The 14,183-nt window shown below is 38.6% G+C and overlaps 1 long non-coding RNA gene across 1 annotated transcript in view; it reads right to left on the reverse strand.

Annotated features, from left to right (window-relative positions):
• Positions 1-814: 814 nt before the first annotated feature.
• LOC134738508 (uncharacterized) overlaps positions 815-14,183 on the reverse strand; it is a 158,708-nt gene continuing 145,339 nt past the window's right edge. The window contains exons 11-12 of the long non-coding RNA XR_010124233.1: positions 6,293-6,402; positions 815-1,361 (exon numbers count right to left, since the gene is read on the reverse strand). This is a non-coding gene — a long non-coding RNA (uncharacterized LOC134738508). The remainder of the gene's footprint in view (positions 1,362-6,292; positions 6,403-14,183) is intronic.

A 14,183-nucleotide genomic window follows, 5' to 3' on the forward strand; every position in this document is an offset into this window, starting at 1 on the left:
AATTTACCATCCTTATGTTCATAAACGTATGTGTACAGGCGCTCCCCAGAGAGCACAGTACCCTTGCACCAGGGAGTAAATATGATACAAGTTCACGGAACTTTTCTGACATAAAAATCACCAGACGAGGAAATTATTTCAATGTGGGTTTAAGAAGGCCCCAGGCAAACTATTCTCAAATCCAACGTCAAACAACACAAGGCAAAACCAGAAGACTAATACTCAATTTCAAATCGGCTAAGTGTTCTAAGTAAAAACAAGTACTATCAACTAAACAGAAACCCTGCTGCAAGGAAATTAGGTTTAATACCTTTGCATAAAAGGCATAACTTGGTCATTTAGATTTAAACAACTATATAAAGTTCAAATTAATTTCTTTTTGGAAAAGTAATGTCATGTTTATTAGAACCCAACAAAATGTCTAGTAAGAGAAGATTAAATCTGGCAAACAGAATATAAATGAAAGCCAAACTGTTTTAACATACATGATGAGATATATACACACATGCATACACACAGATGTATCTTAAAGATATTCACAAGTATATGTAAAATATATATATATGCTCATTAGAGATTTTTCAAAATAGAAGTATTAGTGATAATTTTAATTTTTATGTATTATTCTCTTTATTTTCCAAATTGTTAAAATGAACCTATATTGTCTTTACAGTAAGAAAAAAAAAATCTGGGATCTCCTAGAAGAGGAAAAAGGCTGATGTTGGGAAGGTGGCATGCAGAATCACCAAGGGAGGAACCAGCCAGGGGACAAAGCAGACAGAGAAAAGTACATGTACTTTTTGAGGGAGGAAAGTATGGCAAAAAATAATAAGAAGAAGAAAAAAGAAAAAGAGCCACTGGATCAAGCTGACCCTGAAAGTTACCCATACTTGAATTTCCAGCTATGTCAATAAATTTCTTATTGTTTAAGCTTGTCTGGGTTAGGTTTTCTATTTGATTACAGCCCAAAGCTCCCCAATAGGTGCGCTGGCAGAAGCAGATCTCAAACCTACCTGGGTCTGAACCATGTCTGGCTAACTCTGCAGCCTGCATCTCAACCACTATGCCACACTATGTCCCCAGAATCTACATGAGCAGTGAGTTCATGGCCATCTAATTTGACTTGGCCCTTCCTCCAAGATGCATAATTTCCAGCTCCCCACTCAATTCCCCGCTTCTAGTTATACCACAGAATGAAGACCAGCCAGTGTTCTGAGGGTGTGGACATGCGGTGCCTCTTCCCTCAGATCAGAATCTTGCTCCAGTCTCCTTCCCTGGCTTGTCTTCTCTACGGCCTCCCTCTTCTCATTGCCTTCCTCATGTTTCCTGGTATCACCTATCCCAAGTCGGGTTTGAGAAACCTAAAATAAAATAGACAAGTAGTGTTAAGAATAATCAAGAAAAATGAAACAGAAAGATATGGTGAGAAGGAAGACAGTAACCCATTTTTGTATGTAACTGGGAAAAATTTAAGAAAGTCTTTATGTCAGTAGGCTACGGTGAAGAAAAAAATGATATGGATCCTATTTTATTTTATTCAATTAATTCAGCCAGTATACATTGAACACTTTTTTAAGCTCTGGGAATATAATAGTGAGTAAAACAGGATAGTCTGCCTTTTTGGAGTTTGCAGTCTGTCTGGAAAACAGACATTGATCAATTAATTACACAAACAAATATAAATATAACTGCCTTAAATGCCATGAAGGAGAGATGTGTGGTGAAGAGTTATTGCAAGATGACAATGGGACAATGGGTCAAAGTAACAGAATATTTTATATATATAAAATATAAAAATTAATTAAAATAAATATATAAATTATATTAATGAAAATAATTAAAATAAATATTAATTAATTACACATAAATATACATATACACACACACATATATATGTATATACATAAATTGAATCACATAATTGGAGAAGCTGCGAAGTAGAGACCCAGTAAAGCCAGTGGTGTAAACTCTGGTTTGAATTTGAAGGCCTAAGAACCAGGAACTCTGATGGTATAAGTCCCAGTGTAAGGAAGGAAGAAGACAGATGTCTTAGCCTAGGCAGTCAGATGCTGAGAGTAAAGTGAAACTTCCTCTACCTTTTTGTTCTATTTGAGTCCTCAGCAGGTCAAATAATGCCCTCTCACACGGGGAGAACCATCTACTTTACTCAGTCTAGCGATGCAAATTCTAACCTCTTCTAGAATCACTCTCATAGACACACTTATAAACAATGTTTAACCAGATATCTGGGCATCTTCTGAGCCAGTCACATTGACGCATAAAAAGAGCCATGACAATTACCTTGCAAGGGGAAGAGTATCTGAGTAGTATAACCCTGCCTGCTAGAGTACAGTGTAGTACATTCGACATGGATTAAAAGAAAAACAATTATAATAAACTAACCAGAGACTCTATTTAGACTTACATGTTTGTCTGGCTCTCTTACATAAGTATCAAGGAGCTTCCCTCTTTATATGGTTAGAAAAACACCACAGTGAATAGTGAACCTAGAATCTTCTAAGTCAAAAGTGATACTGTCATTCTCACACAGCTGAGAAAATTTTCAGTACCAGTGTGTCTCCCATCAGGGATAAAACTGAGAGTCTTATTTTGTTTTATTGTAAACATCTTATAAAATTTCACACAAACAATAAAACTATACAAATAATAGAGTGAAGATTCATGCATTTGCTATTCAATTTAAAGAATAAAATATTTCAATATAATTTAAAGTATAAAATACCCATTTGTTTTTCCCTCTGATCACATTCCCTTTCCTAATACTCAGAGGTAGCAAGTATTCTAAATGCAGTGATTATCACCATCATGAGTTTCTTTATACTTACTGTAAGTGTAATATCCCTAAAGAATAGTCTCAACTTTACGTGGTACTATTTTTTATACTAATATGAACATATTGTATATATTCTTCTGTCTTACTTTTTCTGTTTATTGTTATACATGTGTGGTTAATTGATGTAAATGTAGGTACATCCTGTCTTAATTTTCACTGCTACATAATATTCAATTGTATTCATTCATTCTCTTGCTCATGAAAATTTAGCATGTTTCAACTTGAATCAGTCTACCCACAAACATAGTATGTTTCTCCTCTTAAAACAACTGTATATTAATTTTGTCTTTAAACTTGCTTCAAAAACATTCTGTTCATTTCTGCATGATGTTACAGAATCTGCACTCCACTGGTGTGTCAAAAGTCTAGTTCTGAGATTCTGTATACTTCTGTGTCACTTATGGGTGGCTATTTGATCTGAGTATAATGGGAATGAATCTGAGAAGTACATCTCTATAGTGATTTTCTCTATGAATTATTTTTTTTTCTTTGCTACCACTGAAATTACAATAGCATACATGCTTGATTACTCCATAGACTCAGGAGAGAGGAAATGCTAGAAGCCTTTGTTCTTATATGGATATAAAGACATGTCAGAAAAGGCTATCATTATTCAAATTCATGACATGTCTTTCTTCTAAAAGTACTTTAAAACTATATAATCGAATTTATCCTGAAAGTACTTCTGGGAAATAGAGGCACTTTCAGCCCAATTTAATAAGTGACACTGAAGTTTGTTGGATCACCCCAAATCACACAGACTAGCTTTGATTCTTGCTCTAAAATGGCATATCTTCAGCCGAGCTGTCTCATACAGCTTTCATTTTTTATAGAATAGTTAAAGCCCACATTATTGTAAGTTGTGGCACTAGAAAAGCTATTTCAGCAACCGAATCGAACAAGGCTGCAAATCCCCACGGACAGCTTTATCAGTTATGGTCCGTTTGTCTGGCAATAAAAGAAACCCAATGGTGTTAACAATAGGGAAATTTATTATCTCACAAAGAAAGAAGTCTAGAAGTAGTTAGTTGATTCAGTGGCTTATCATAGTCATTGAAGAGCCAGATTCTTTTTTACTCTGCTCTCCCTTCCTCATATCAACATTAACCTCAGGCTAGTAGCAACATAGCTGCAGCAGTTCCAGGCATCACATCCAAATACAACAACATTCAGAGGAATAAGGGAAATATATCTTTATAATCCTCTCTCAGAAATGGTCCTTGGAACTCCTCTTCTGCCCCCACCCAGCAAACTTTGCCTCTAGTTTCACTGGCCAGAGCTGTGCCCCATGCCTATCACTGAACTAAACATGAGCAAGGGGATGAGATTGTCATGTTTCTGCCAATCAGACCCATACCTAGAGGTGGGATTGGGGTCAGCTTCCCCTGAAATGCATGACTATGTGGGACAGGAGGAGATATCTAAACAAAATCAAGGTTCTGGTAAAAACAAAGAAGAAAGGATACAGGTAGGCAACCAAGAGTCCGTCAGCATCAATTGTCTTCAAACCCCAGGTTATATACTAAGGATATAGGCTTTATCTCTAAGATTTCAGAGACAAAGAGGTGAATTCCAGTTGTTTTAGCCCCATAACAGATTTTTACAAACTCCAGATCCAACCCCCAAAAAACAACCCTACTTCAATCCCCCAAAACCTGTAGATTTGCAATCTCAATCAGCAAAGTGGATTATCAGTATTTGGTTATTCATAGGCCAAAATAAAGACCTTTGACCTGAGTATTCGAGTTAATCAACACTAAGGATGAACATTTTGTGTTGTCTAGCTATAATGTGGTTTGAGGACTTAAGCCCATTGCTTCTAATGTAAAATGACAGACTAATATTCGACATTCACTTGAAGAACTCTCTAATGTTCAAAGTAAATTTTAAAGTATATGGAATTAAGTTAAATAACTGGAAACACTTCCTTTCATTCCCCACCCCGCCCTTTTTTCTCTTTTATTTGAGACAAAGTCTTACTCTGTCGCCCAGGCTGGAGTGCAATGGTACAATCTTGGCTCACTGCAACCTCTGCCTCCTGGATTCAAGTGATTCTCCTGCCTCAGCCTCCCCAGTAGCTGGGATTACAGGCGTGTGCCACTACACCTGGCTAATTTTGTATTGTTAGTAGAGACGGGGTTTCACCATGTTGCAGGCTGGTCTTGAGCTCCTGACCTCAAGTGATCCGACTGCCTCGGCCTCTCAAAGTGCTGGGATTACAGGCATGAGCCACTGTGCCTGGGCATTTTCCTTCCTTTCCATTCCCCAAGAATGAACTGGCCAAATTAAAAAAATAAATAAAGCAGACTTCAAGTAGGTACTTCAGATTAACTTTGAACATCAGCTATCTTTTTTGAGTGACAGCTAGGTATGTGCCAAATGCTATAGATAGACACATCCAGACAGCCTGAAGGAAACTTGCCTGATCCAACAGTTTGCATATACATCTCTTTTCACATTCAAATGTTCTTAAAAATAAGTGGATTTTAAAATGATGCCAATATACCTGAAAATACCAGTTAATTTTAGACAGAAATTTAAAAGACTGCCTCAATTTGATTGAGGTAACTGTCAAAAATAAGAAATCACCCAGAAAATCTAGTAGTGAGGATCTGGGCAGATACACTGTAAAATCGTCTCAATTGTTTCTAGTGCCAGATTTAGATGCCTGTTAACAACTCAGGTCTTTATAAGGAGTCTCCAAAACTGCAAAAGTTTCCAATAAAAGGAAACTTCTGATGCCCATGTGAGTTTTCCATCAATTTCTTCTATGCTGTGATAAGCTTCTGCAAGGCTCAGCTATAGGCAGTGTTCTATTACACCCTTTCCCAAGTCTCAGGAGTTTTTCAAGATTTATTTGAAAATACACATGGTCTTCTCACTCTGCTTTAGCATCAGCTCCAAGACAGTTTGCTTTCATCCTTAAAGAACTTCAACGTGTATTTCTTTCGAATAAAGGCTTGCTGTCTTTAAGAATTCCAAAGTGTTTCTGATGTAAATAGGAAGAAATGTCTTTGGACATCAAGTAATGAAACCTGTAGATTTCATCAATGTCCCTGGCAATTGGCTGTTTAAAAGCTGTTACTTTGTTTACTTCTGAACAAATTAGAGAAGAGACGTCTGGATGGGGAACCCAGGTGAAATTACTAGATTAGGTTCCAATGCATTAAGAGAGACTTTCCAGGACTTCAGAGCCTGGAATATGATTTTAAGCCATTTTACTGGATAATTCCTATGATTCATTTTGCATTCAACCACTGTGTCTGCTTTTTATTTCTCCAGCACATATCTTCCCAAAACTAAATCCTATGTCTTCAATAGCAGACAGTGGTAAGAGAAACATACACCATGTGGCCTTCATGTGAGTCACCTGTGTTACAGGTCATTAAGGCATTTAGGGAGATGAGTGGCAAATCAGGAGTCAAAGAAAGAGGTTACCTGGAATCTGGAAGCACTTCTCGCTCTTCCACTTCCTCAGCTGCAATTCATTCTCTTCTTTTCTTTTACCTTTTCCCCTCCCTTTTCTTCTTTTCTCCCCTTTTCTGTCTCTGAAACATGGAAAAACACTTTTGAAAAGCATGTTACTCAGTTAAAAGAACAGATAATACATGTATCAGTTACAGGGTTTGCAGTCTGCTCTCTCCCTCACCTCCCACGTGCACATCCCCCATCTACTAAAAACCAAAAGCCAAAACAAATAAACACAAAACAAAGCAAAAATCCTTATTGGGAAGAGCAGCTCTTCCTCTCTCCCCTCTCTTCCCAACCCCAACCCTATCAACTCCCATGGAGGTTGGGAGCTGCCTTTGGGTCACTAGATTTCACAAATGAAGATCAAGGTACTTGTTAGAAATAATTAAAATAATGTGCAGAATTATAGAAGACCTTGGAAGGGAGAGGAGGCCCTGTAAGTCAAGAGTCACCCTCCCGGCCAGGCACAGTGGCTCACACCTGTAATCCTAGCACTTTGGGAGGCCGAGGCGGGTGGATCACCTGAGGTCAGGAGTTCAAGATCAGCCTGGCCAGCATGGCGAAACCCTGTCTTACTAAAAATACAAAAAAAAAAAAAAAAAAAAAGTTAACCCTGGAGTAGTGGCGGGCACCTGTAATCCTGGCTACTTGGGAGGCTGAGGCAGGAGAATTGCTTGAACCCAGGAGGGGGAGGTTGCAGTGAGCCAAGATTGCACGATTGCACTCAAGCCTGGGCGTCAAGAGCAAAACTCCGTCTCAAAAAACAAAACACAAAAAACAAAAAACCACCCTCCCCTACCGCTGACTGACTTCAAAACTCAATTTGAAATTGAGAGTTGAATCCAAGGAGTGGAGAGGGGAACTCGGGGAGTGGAGACATGCAGGCTGTATGGGCACTGGAAGCACGTCTGACACATAGGAGACATTTAGTAAATATTATTGAATTAATTAAAAACAACAGGAGTGGAGACAAAAATCTATGTGGGAGCTACAAATTAGATCTCCTTGTTTATTTTCTAAGAGTCCAATAAAGATTTGAATTGCTGTTAATTACTTTTGCTTGATGGATTGGAGTTCTTTCTGTGACACTCTGTGAGAGCAGAGAGAAAGAAATCAACTAGGCAGATAGGGCAAGGGTCCTAAGTAGAATTCCCTTCTAACAAAAAAGCAGCTGCTAACACAGAAAGGGACCTCCTGTGTGACATACAGACATACAGTGGGCCCCAGTAAGCACAGTCCTCTCCCTTCTTGGAAATACTCAGACAAGGAGGCTTGCACAGCAGAAGTGCCTGCAGCAGCACTGATAAGAAGAGCTACCCTGGACCAGGAGCTTCCACTGTGGAGGGTTCTGCCTCCTGGCCTTTTTCACACATGCGCAGTGGGAAGAGATAGGCAACATGGAGTAACTCAGACTAAGGAGCCCGCATGAGCACTAGAAAAAGTGGGGTGGGAACTGTCAGAAATTCGAGCCTTATGTAAATGAAACACCCTCCCCACCAGCTTGTCTATAAAAACCCTTGCATTTCATTGTAAAATGGCAACCCATCTTTCTGGGACCCCTCTCTGCTCCCAAGAGCTTTCTTCCTTTCGCTTATTAAACATCTGTTCTAACCTCACCTTTGTTTGCAGTGTCTGCATCCTTGATTTCCTCTGCTGTGATAACAAGAACTTCCAGTAACACCCAGACAATGAGGCTGGTTTCAACTCTTTGCCCTGGCTTTTATTCAAGCTACATACACACCTTGTCATCTACCACGCTGGGAAATTGATATCACTTAGTAAACCACAAAGCTGGTGTTAGAATGGGGTTTGTGACTGTTGTGGATGAGCATCCAATGACAAGATACGTTTGCTTTTTACATATAAATATGTCTCCCTGGCTGGGCACAGAGGCTCACACCTGTAATCCCAGCACTTTGGATGGACAAGGCTGGTGGATTGCCTGAGGTCAGGAGTTCATGTGTGGCCAACATGGTGAAGCCCCTTCTCTACTAAAAATACAAAAAAATTAGCCAGGTGTGGTGACGTGTGCCTGTAATCCAGCTACTCGGGAGGCTGAGGCAGGGGAATTGCTTGAACCAGGGAAGTGGAGGTTGCAGTGAGCCGAGATTGTACCACTGCACTCCAGCCTGGGCGACAGAGCAGGACTCTGTCACCAAAAAAAAAAAAAAAAAAAAAAAGTCTCCCCAAGAAAACCATAGAATGCTTACCATTTTAACATGTTATTTTAGAGAGGTGATAGTGCCAAATCCCTTATTACACAGGTACTAAGTTACAGACTTCCACATGGAATGTAAGAAAATACAAAATACTTTTAATGAAGCAAATGAAAGTATGAATGTAAGTATGAAAGTAAAAATGGGTGAAATGTATTTATACTTTCAAGAATAGCAGTTGAACATCTCTGGGTGCCAGACATTGTGCTGGGTGCAATGTAGCATTAGGAAATGTGGTTAGAGCATCAGAAAATCAGAAATTCTGATTTACATTAGGAGTGTGGTAAATGCATTTCTATCCATATGAAAATAGAAGTTGAAATCATATAATTCCCTCCTCCTGGGAATGTTAACCTCCCTCTTTGGGGAATCTCCTCTCTCCCTGATTCTAGACACGTGGAGGTTCTAAAGGGGGCTTTACATGATAGGGCCCCGCTGTTTTGGCCACAATTGATGAGTCCAGAGATGGGCATCTAACCCAAACCAGCTAGAGATGTTGCTGAAGACTTTGCTTCTCTTTATGTAAAGAAGCTTGTCTGGAAAAAAAAGCGGGGAAGGGGGAGGTGGTGTGCAAAAGAAAAGGAAAGAAAAAGAGGGAGAGAAAGAGAGGCCTGAGAGAACAAGAGTCCCTAGCTCCAAGGGCCTGTGCACAGCCACACCCCTGCTTTCTCCTGCAGACAACTGAACTGGTAAGTTTCCATTTTTTACTAAACTAGCTTGAGTTAGTTTTTTTTGTCACTAGTATTCAAAATGTTTCTAACTAGTATACTTAATATGTTTAAAGTGGTCTATATAAATAAGCAAGGGGCTTTGCTAAGCCAAAGAATTATTTTATGAGCCTTAACGAAATTGACTTTTGAAACCAAAGACTGTGTTTAAAATCCCAAGTTTATTGCTCACTAGTGGAGTAATCTTGGGCTACTGCCCTTGGACTGTGGTTTCAATACTACCTATAAAAAGTGATAAATACATACATTTATAGATACACATATATGCATACAACTTTTTGTCCTAAGGATCAAATGAGATAATATATATTAAACACTGTAAGTATAGTTCACTCTAAGAAAAGTGGTCATTGTTTTATACCCACTCTGATGATCCTGAATTAAAGGAAACAAAAGTTACAGACACACTGTTCCTATACTGAAAGAATGTGGGCTGGAATGATTGAGGGAGTTTAAGAACATTCCTCAGTCAGATGGGGAGAGAATTATGGCCGTGTTAAGTGAGCTCTTGGTAATTATTCAGAGCAAAGTCAGCAGAATTATTTTGCCACAGATAATACAGATAAGGGAACTGACAGAGTAAGTAGATTATCTCCTTTAGAGCTAATACAAAACTATTTGGTAACATGAGAAAGAAAGTGGAAGAAATAACACTTCTAGAGGTAACTAATGCTTTTCTGAAAATTCCTGGTTTTTTCCAGGGATCTCAGCATATCAATTGGACAACTTGATTAGACTCTGTGTAGATACTGATGTCTGCGCATAGTCAGTCACTAGAGAAGGTGCACTATTGGATCACTGGGGAATTATAAAAAGAACCTTAACTATTAATTTATGCAAAGGATTCTGGTAAGTTGTCTTAGATGAAGAATATGGTGCTAAAATTGCATCATTTGCAATCCTTGGTTGTGTGTGAACACAGTGTCACACTTTCTGGATTGATGATCTGCTTTTCAAAATTTGGCCAGTGGTTCAGCTATTTGAAGTAGTTGTAAAGGCATCATCACAATGTTTAACCAAAGTGTAAAAGACCACCTGGGGCATCTCAGATTAATGCCAATTGAAAATCATAAGAGTGATCTGAAACACAACTTTAAAAATGCTAATTGGAACTTCCAGATGTCAAATACTCCACAGGAGATGGAAAATAAATAAGCAGACCTTCCTCCCCTCCACCAGCTTTCCCTCATCCCTACCATATGAAATAACAAACACCTTCAAATCACCTCCAACCAAAATGCAGCTGTTGTCTTCTGTATGTCACTTTCCGTGAGCCTCCAACGCTGCTCTCACCTCTAAAGCAAAGTACAGAAAATCGTTGTCTGCTTGGAGTTCCTAAGGCATGATATCCATCACCTGCCAGTATGACCTTTATCCTATAATGTTGCAGGTACTAAAGTAAGTGTTTGTTTCCCATACATGACTTCAGGCAAAGTGCTAAGTGTATTCCTTGAGTCCTGGGACTTTGGACTCATAACACTTGTTGAATATTGGAGTTTCCTCTCACAGGACGGACATCTGCTCCCCACTGAGAAGTTGAGTACTGAGCCCTGGGTAATTTTAAAACTGCTCCACCTTCTTCAGGACCTTTGGAGAAGTTTTCTTTGTCCTCATGTTGGTGTCACGTTTGAAGAAAACCAACAAGAAGCCACTGAAGTTTTTAAGATAATTGACTTCCTCCAACTACATGGAAGACAAATAATTTAACTTAAAAAATAAGTGAGCTAGTTGTGATAGCCACAGAGGATGACAGTGTGGGAGAAAATGGCTTCTCTGAGGCAAAGGGGAATGTGCCTTTCTAAAGCTATATGTGTCAGAGGTGGGGTGGTCATAGATTACATCAAATCTGGAGTATTACACTGAGATACTTATAATGTTTCATTAATCTGATTTAACTCAGCATAGGGAATGTAATTTGTTTATCCAGATCCTAGAGTATTAAGAGATTTGTGCAAAACTGAAATTTCTAAGTTGATTTTGAAGATTCCAGATGTTCCATTATTTATTCAAAATGTCAAATACTATATCATATACAGGCTTGGGGTTAGGTTTTCATGTAAGGCTAGAGTAGGATAAAACATACTGTTATGTATCTTTTAATAAAAGAACAAGAGAAACATATTTGTCTTCTATTCAGAAAAACTATTTAGCACTCATAGAGCTTTGATAAAATCAGGATTGTCAGAATTGTGATTTCTGGAGAAACATTAGAATGATCCAAACTTCACTACACACCTTTGAAATCAGACTCCCAATGTGCAATTACAAAGCAGGTGGGAGCTGGGGTTTGAAATCACTGTTCTAGATTAACTGCTTTCTTGTTGGAGAATACGCACAAGAAATAAACCAGAAAACTCAAGAAAGAGGCTAAAAAGCCTACCTCTGTACATTTCAGGGCAATAATTCTGTAAATTTGTCATCATTTGCAGTCTTAATAATTCCTACTCTCAGAGCCAGCCCAGCCTCAGAAATCTGCATTTTAACAAACCTTCATGTGATTCTGGTCTTAGGCTACCATTTTCAAACATTTCCTGTGGGTTCACTTTAATAAGAATGTGGCTGTTGTTAAGCAAAATGCCTTGTGCTATGAGAGGAGAATGAGAGTTGAAGCAATAATATTCAAGGTATGCAGTATGGTTTCACATGCTGTGATTTATTGATGATGATAAGTGATAGGTCATTCTAATCAGTCAAATTATCCATCAGCTATTAGTGTTGTGTTCCAACATTGAGCATCCCATGATCTGTGGATCCCTTTTGACTCACAAGCTAGTTCCACAATGAAAGATTAGAGTTGTGCCCCGATAGCAAAATTGCTGGGGATAATGAGCATGCCATTTTCTCACTGACATTCTTCTATTAAATAATGTAGGTAATTTAATTTGTATGGATATACATTCTTTCTAAGGGACTTAAATATATTCCAAATCTCAATTTTTAAAGTAGCCCATAAATAGTTAATATATCCTAAATTGATCTTCGTGCCAAAAGGTTCCAAGAAATTCTTCACATATATCACCTCATTTAATCCTAACAACAGCCCTACGAGATAGATACTAAGAATATTCCTATTTTACATATAAAAAAGCAAGGTGTAGAGACATTAAGAAACTTTGATACAGTCATGTGGCCAGTAAGTGCTGGAATCAAGATTTGAACTCACATCTGTCAGACTCCAGACTCATGTAAAAGTACTAGAGGTACATCCAGGCCTGGCTGATTCTCCCAAATGGACTAAAAATACAGGGAAATGGTTATATTTTATTGAATGATTTAGACTAAGGAGCAAGAAAGCTACTGCTCCTTTTCTGGACCAGGAGAGAATAATGGAGAGTGGTCTTCATTTGTCTAGTTTTAATCTATGATAGTGATGATGCTTAGCAAGCAGTGGTTCAGAGGGGCTCTCACAGTTTAGTCTTCAGCCTGAGCACTGCCCACCATACACCTTTCCAGAGAGCATCACGTGCATGTGTAATGGAAAAGCTCACATATAAGTGAGGGGGCTTCTTGTTTAATTTGAAGTATATTGCTCCAGATAGTTTTCTGTTTGGATATCAAATCATCTAGGCAGATATATGAAACGGATGGTTGAGAATAGGTGGACATTTTTGAAACTCTCAAAGGCAAACAATGCAAGGTCCATGACTGTAAGCTATTAGGCAAACTGATGCCACCTCCTGGCAAAGCCAGGACATTTTAGACTGTGAAATTATAGAGGAGGAACAGTCAGTTATGAATACAAAATGCTAACTGCAAATCACATCTCTGGCAATCTCAACCACCAGAACATAGCCAGAAACTAGAAAACAATAAAAAAAAAAAAAAAGACTTTTGAAACAGTAAAAGAGAAATCAAAGCCCATGTGCTTACCTCATACAGAAAAGCTTGGCTGTCACTTAGATCTTACTGACTTCTACTTTAGAAACAATTTTAGGAGTCAACCCAAATGCCCATCAATGATAGACTGGATAAAGAAAAGTGATACATATATACCATGGAATACTATGCAGCCATAAAAAGGAATGAGATCATGTCCTTTGCAAGGACATGGATGGAGCTGGAAGCCATTATCCTCAGCAAACTAATGCAGAACAGCAAACCAAACACCGCATGCTCTCACTTATAAGTGGAAGCTGAACAATGAGAACAATGGACACAAAGAGGAGAACAACACACACTAGGGTCTTTTGTGGGGCGCAGGGCAAGGGGGAGGGAGAGCATCAGGATAAAAAGCTAACGTATTTGAGGCTTAATTAATATCCAGGCGATGGGTTGGTAGGTGCAGCAAATTGCCATGGCACATGTTTACCTATGTAACAAACTTGCACATCCTGAACATGTATCCTGGAACTTAAAATAAAATAAAGATTTTTTAAAAAGAAACAATTTTAACAAAGCTGGTAATCAACAATAAGTGGGGCAGATGCTAGTGTGAAGCACATTCATAGCCCCAGTAATAGCTGATAACTGATGGAGAAAAAAATCTTAAAAACTATTTTTAAAAATTCAAAAATAGAAAGTTACCACAGTGTGAGAATAAAAAATGGTAATAGTTCAAAGCCCTGCATGTCTCCTGGTCATAAGGACATCACTCCACTACAGCCTATTAGATTCCATTGTATTACTGATGGACATATTAGTCACAGTCCACCAGAAAGTCATTCATTAATATGCTGCCTACTGTTTAAAAAGTAGGGAAGGATATAATCATTTGAGAAAGAGGCAAGGAGAAAGACTTTTCACTGTTACCTTTTAATCTTAGGGCCATGTTGTTTTAGTCAGCTCGGGCTGCCATAACCAAATACCACAGACTGAGTGGCTTAACAGAAATTTATCTTCTTACAGTTCTGGAGGCTGAAAGTCCAAAACAAAGGTGACAGCAGGCTTACGTTCATGAGGCCTCTCTTCCTGACT

The sequence above is a fragment of the Pongo pygmaeus genome, chromosome 1, assembly GCF_028885625.2.
Source record: "Pongo pygmaeus isolate AG05252 chromosome 1, NHGRI_mPonPyg2-v2.0_pri, whole genome shotgun sequence".
In the NCBI taxonomy this organism is placed as follows: Eukaryota; Metazoa; Chordata; class Mammalia; order Primates; family Hominidae; genus Pongo; species Pongo pygmaeus.